Here is a 5,144-nt window from a genome sequence, read left to right on the forward strand (position 1 = left end):
GCCAGCATTACCAGTTGGTTTTCCCCTTACCCTGTTGATTATGTTCGGATGGTGGCTTAATACACATGCATCTCTGAAAGAGATAGCTTCAGCCGTATTTCTCAACTTGTATTGCAAAATATAAAATCTTGTGGTTATTGTTGTTCAGTTGTTAATTCATGTCCGACTCTTTGTGACCCCATGGACTGCAGTGCGCCAAGCTTTCCTGTCCTTCACTATCTCCCTGAGTTTGCTCGACCTCATGTCCATTGAGTCGTGATGCCATCCAACCATCTCATCCTCTGTCACCCTCTTCTCCTCCTCCTGTCCGTCTTTCCCAGCCTCGGGGTCTTTTACAGTGAGTTGGCTCTTTGCATCAGGTGGCCAAAGTATTGGAGCTTCAGCGTCAGTCCTTCCAGTGCCTATTCAGGGTTTATTTCCTTTAGGATTGACTGGTTTGATCTCCTTGCTGTCCAAAGGACTCTCAAGAGTCTTCTCCAGTACCACAGTTGGAAAGCATCAGTTCTTCAGCCTTCTCCTCTGTCCATGGAATTCTCCAGGCAAGAATATTGGAGTGGGTAGCCATTCCCTTCTTTAAGAGATCTTCCTGACCCAGAGATTGAACCCAGGTCTCCTACATTGCAGGAAGATTCTTTACCATCTGAACCACCAGGGAGGCTGCTTGTGGTTATTAGTAGAAATTCTGTGGAAAAATATTTCTATGGTCAAATGAGGGTGGGAAATAGAGTTAATTGAAGCCATTCCCATAAGTTGTTTCTAAACCTTTGGTGTACTGGTGTGCATTTGAATATCTGAGACAGGGCCATGATACACAGTGATGTTTCCCTCAAAAGTATTTGACCATGGAAGCTTTCTCTCCTAAAATACACATTACCTCTTGCTTTCACTGAAACATAATCTAGGAAACATTGGTCTATAAACTGCAGGAGAATGCTATGTGGGGGTGGTAAGCCAGAGCTCATCTTACAATTGGGGGTTTTACCTTTGAAGACTGATCGTTCATCACCAGTTGGTTGGGGATTACCATGATGTGTGAGTTCATAGAACCAGGACCATGGCAATGCAGAAGGTGGAGAACCAAGGTTTTGAGGAAGGTGTAGAGGATTTAGATGGAGAAGGAGAAAAGAAAATTTCAAGTAGGGGCAAAACTGACAGGGAGATACATAACAGTGTTTTTGTTTTTTAAATTTTCTTTTCCTCAGATTTCTGAAAATTCAGTGGGACTTTTATTAATGGTTCCAATCCTGTTTTTTTGTTAATAAGTCAGTATTGGTTTGCATCCTCTGAAGTAGATACTAAAACAGAACTCAGTGCACCAGGACTTTTTTTAAGGGAAATGCCTGTGTGAGAGAAAATGAAGAGAAGCCTGGGAAAGTTATCAGACGTTATACAAGTCTGACCCCAAGTGAAGGAGCAAGGGAAGGGAAGTTGGGTAGAAGTGTTGTGAGCTTCTGCGAAGTCTAACGAAGGGTTAGCAATGCTATCAGGGAGGCCTGTGTCAGAGTCAGTCACTGAAGAGTCCACTGTCTCCCAGGACTGGGTCTGTCCAGATATTCCCACTGTGCCGAGTTAGTAGCTGGGAGCAGCCTGTGGGAAACATGGCCTTGGTGCAGATATGGTGATGGCTCCTTGATCAGTTAAGCTCCCTGTGGTTGGCATTCTGCAAGACACATTCTCTTGACCACCACACTCAAGAAACAGAGCTTTAGGACTTCTTGGTGGTCTAGTGGTTAAGACTCCATGCTTCCAATGTAAGGGGCGTGAGTTTGATCCCTGGTCAGGGAACTAAGATCCCACATGGCCTTGCTGTGCAGCCTAGAAAAATATATAAATACAGTTTAAAAAAAAAATTTTTTTTTTGACTGACTCAATGGACGTGAGTCTGAGTGAACTCCGGGAGTTTGTGATGGACAGGGAGGCCTGGCGTGCTGTGATTCATGGGGTCGCAAAGAGTCGGACACGACTGAGAGACTGAACTGAACTAATGGTATGTTAATCATTCCTACCTAAGGAAGCCTCCATAAAAACCCATTCGGGCAGCCTCCAGAGAACTTCCGGGATAGTGAGCACAGGGAGGCGCTAGAAGAGCGATGATGTCAGAGAGAGATGGAAGCTTCTCGCCTTTTCCCTGTGTGTCTGGTTTTGAGCATCTCTCTTACCTGGCTGTTCCTGAGTTATAGCCATTATAAGAAACAGGTCAGCAGGTGAATGGTGCTCTTGAGCACCTTTTGCGAGTACCACTCACACCTGTTCCAGGGACACTTTCTCCAAAGGATCAGCAAGCATCCAGTTCAATTTCAGATTCATGGGGTTGCTGCAGACCAGACACTGCTTGTCTCACTAAGACAAGTTACAGGTTCCTCCTCTGACCACAATCCCTGCTTTTCTTGAGTCCTATCCAAGATAATGTGTTGTTTGCCTGTTACTCCATAAGTCCAATGTGGTGATCTTCCTGACCAGGGGTTGAACCCGCATGTCCTGCACTGGCAGGCAGATTCTTTACCACTGAGCCACAAGGGAAGCCTGCAGATGAAGAATCAGATGTCTGGTTCATCTGAAGAGAACAGTTGAGCATCACACACCAAAAGGCACATCGGGTTAAAAAACAAAAGCTGTAAAGTTTGGATCTTTTCCTGCGTTGGAAGCAAGAAAAATGGAAAATTGATCATCAAAGGTCCTTGCGGGAGACGGGTCTGGAACCACACCCCCAGGTGTCCATGACCCCCGTGGCTTTGCCCCGTCAGCGATGAAAGGGTTATCGGGCAGCCGCAGCCATCACCACGGAGTCACCTGCGATTCAGCCTGTGACTCGCTGTCGCGCCACGCGGACCGCAAGCCATACCTGCTGAGCCTGGTGGAGCACCATCCGGCCGACCACCCCTACTACACTCAGCGGACCTCCTTCCAGGCCGAGTGTGTGGGCCCCTTCAGCGACCCGCTGGCCAGCAGCACCTTCCCGCGGTGGCACTACACCTCGCAGCAGGAGCTGAAGGACGAGTGTGCCCTGGTGCCCCGCACCCTGGCCACCAAGGCCAACCGCATCCCCGCCAACCTCCTGGACCAGTTTGAGAGGCAGCTACCTCTCAGCCGGGATGGCTACCACACTTTGCAGTACAAGCGCACGGCCGTGGAGCACCGCAGCGACGGCCCCGGCTGCATCCGCCACCTGGTCCACTCGGTCCAGAAGCTCTTCACCAAATCGCACTCCCTGGAGGGACCGTCCAAGGGCAGCGTCAACGGAGGCAAGGCCAGCCCGGACGAGACGCAGACCGTGAGGTACGGCAAGCGCAGCAAAAGCAAGGAGCGGCGCCCGGAGCCCAAGCCGCACAACAACACATCCCCTGGCTGGTGGAGTTCTGACGACAACCTCGACAGCGACATGTGTATCTACCACTCCCCCTCGGGTGTGATGACCATGGGCAGGTGACCCGACCGCTCAGCCTCTCAGTACTTTATGGAGGCCTACAACACCATCAGCGAGCAGGCAGTGAAGGCCTCCCGGAGTAACAACGACGTCAAGTGCTCCACTTGCACCAACCTGCCCGTCACCCTAGACGCACCGCTGCTCAAGAAGAGTGCCTGGTCCTCCACGCTGACCGTGAGTCGAGCCCGAGAGGTTTACCAGAAAGCCTCGGTCAACATGGACCAAGCCATGGTGAAGTCAGAGTCGTGTCAACAAGAACGTTCCTGCCAGTACCTTCAGGTCCCTCAGGATGAATGGACAGGGTACACCCCTAGAGGTAAAGATGATGAAATCCCCTGCCGAAGAATGCGGAGCAGCAGCTACATCAAGGGAGATGAAGACAGCGGTGACTCGGACACCAGCCCCAAGCCTTTTCCCAAAGTGGCTGCGCGAAGGGAAAGCTATCTCAAGGCGACTCAGCCATCCCTCACAGAACTCACCACTCTCAAGATTTCCAATGAGCACTCCCCCAAACTCCAGATCCGGAGTCACAGTTACCTGAGGGCGGTCAGTGAGGTCTCCATCAACCGAAGCCTCGACAGCCTTGACCCTGCGGGGCTGCTCACGTCTCCGAAGTTCCGCTCCAGGAACGACAGCTGCATGCGTGCCATGAGCACCATCAGCCAGGTGAGTGAGATGGAGGTGAACGGGCAGTTCGAGTCGGTGTGCGAGTCGGTGTTCAGCGAGCTGGAGTCGCAGGTGGTGGAGGCCCTAGACCTGCCGATGCCTGGCTGCTTCCGCATGCGGAGCCACAGCTACGTGCGAGCCATCGAGAAGGGCTGTTCGCAGGACGACGAGTGCGTGTCGCTGCGGTCCTCCTCCCCGCCGCCCACCACCACCACCGTGAGGACCATCCAAAGCAGCACGGGTGAGTGTGCAGAGCCAGCCCCGCGCACCACCCCCCGCCGCCCGGGCAGCGCCTCAACTGTCCCCAGACACTGCACGTGGTCCTCTCGCGGGTGTCACACAGTCTCCAGTCACCAGACCCCACCCACTCCCCACGAGGCACCCCAGCCTCCGGCCACAGTCACGCGCCCCCTTCTTCCTCCATCTGCGTCTCCGGTATCACCAGAGGAAACTGCAACTCGGGGACCAAGGGAGACAGCACAGGGGGTAGATGTTCCCAAGATGCCCACACAGCATCCTAGGGCCAGTACTCTCATCCCACCCAACTCCCGCTCTCCATCAGCAGACCCTCCTGTTCAGGGCTATGACCCTCTCCACGAATCAGACACCCTGATTGTTGAGCATCTCAGAGCTGGAAAGCTTTTAAAATCCCAAGATATACACACAAAATGACTCTCCCAAAAGACCTGAACTATCATTGTGAGACAATAAGAAATGGATGATGCAGTAACACTGACTGCACAACTTATGTTTTCTTTTATTATAACCAAAGGCAGATTTATTTCATTTTATTTTAGACCTCCTGACTATCTATATGCACCCAGCACCTCCTTTGCACTCTAAACTGAGTTTGGATTTATGCCACTACACTGTCTTGTGATCAGATTTTCATCAGAGAGGCACAGAAGAGCTGAGCTGGTTTCCATGACACTGGACCTCTATAGGACTATAGCCACGGATTGTGCGTGACAGTGTATGTATTGTTTTGGAGGGTTTCGGGGTGCTTTTTTAAAAAATAGCATTTGGGTCCAAGAAGAACATCTTCTCCATTGTA

General features: G+C 51.3%; 1 pseudogene; it reads left to right on the plus strand.

Moving 5' to 3' along the window:
* Positions 1-2,566: 2,566 nt before the first annotated feature.
* Positions 2,567-4,762, plus strand: LOC113897434 (annotated as a pseudogene).
* Positions 4,763-5,144: the final 382 nt, after the last annotated feature.

This window comes from Bos indicus x Bos taurus, chromosome 8, assembly GCF_003369695.1.
Source record: "Bos indicus x Bos taurus breed Angus x Brahman F1 hybrid chromosome 8, Bos_hybrid_MaternalHap_v2.0, whole genome shotgun sequence".
Lineage (NCBI taxonomy): Eukaryota > Metazoa > Chordata > Mammalia > Artiodactyla > Bovidae > Bos > Bos indicus x Bos taurus.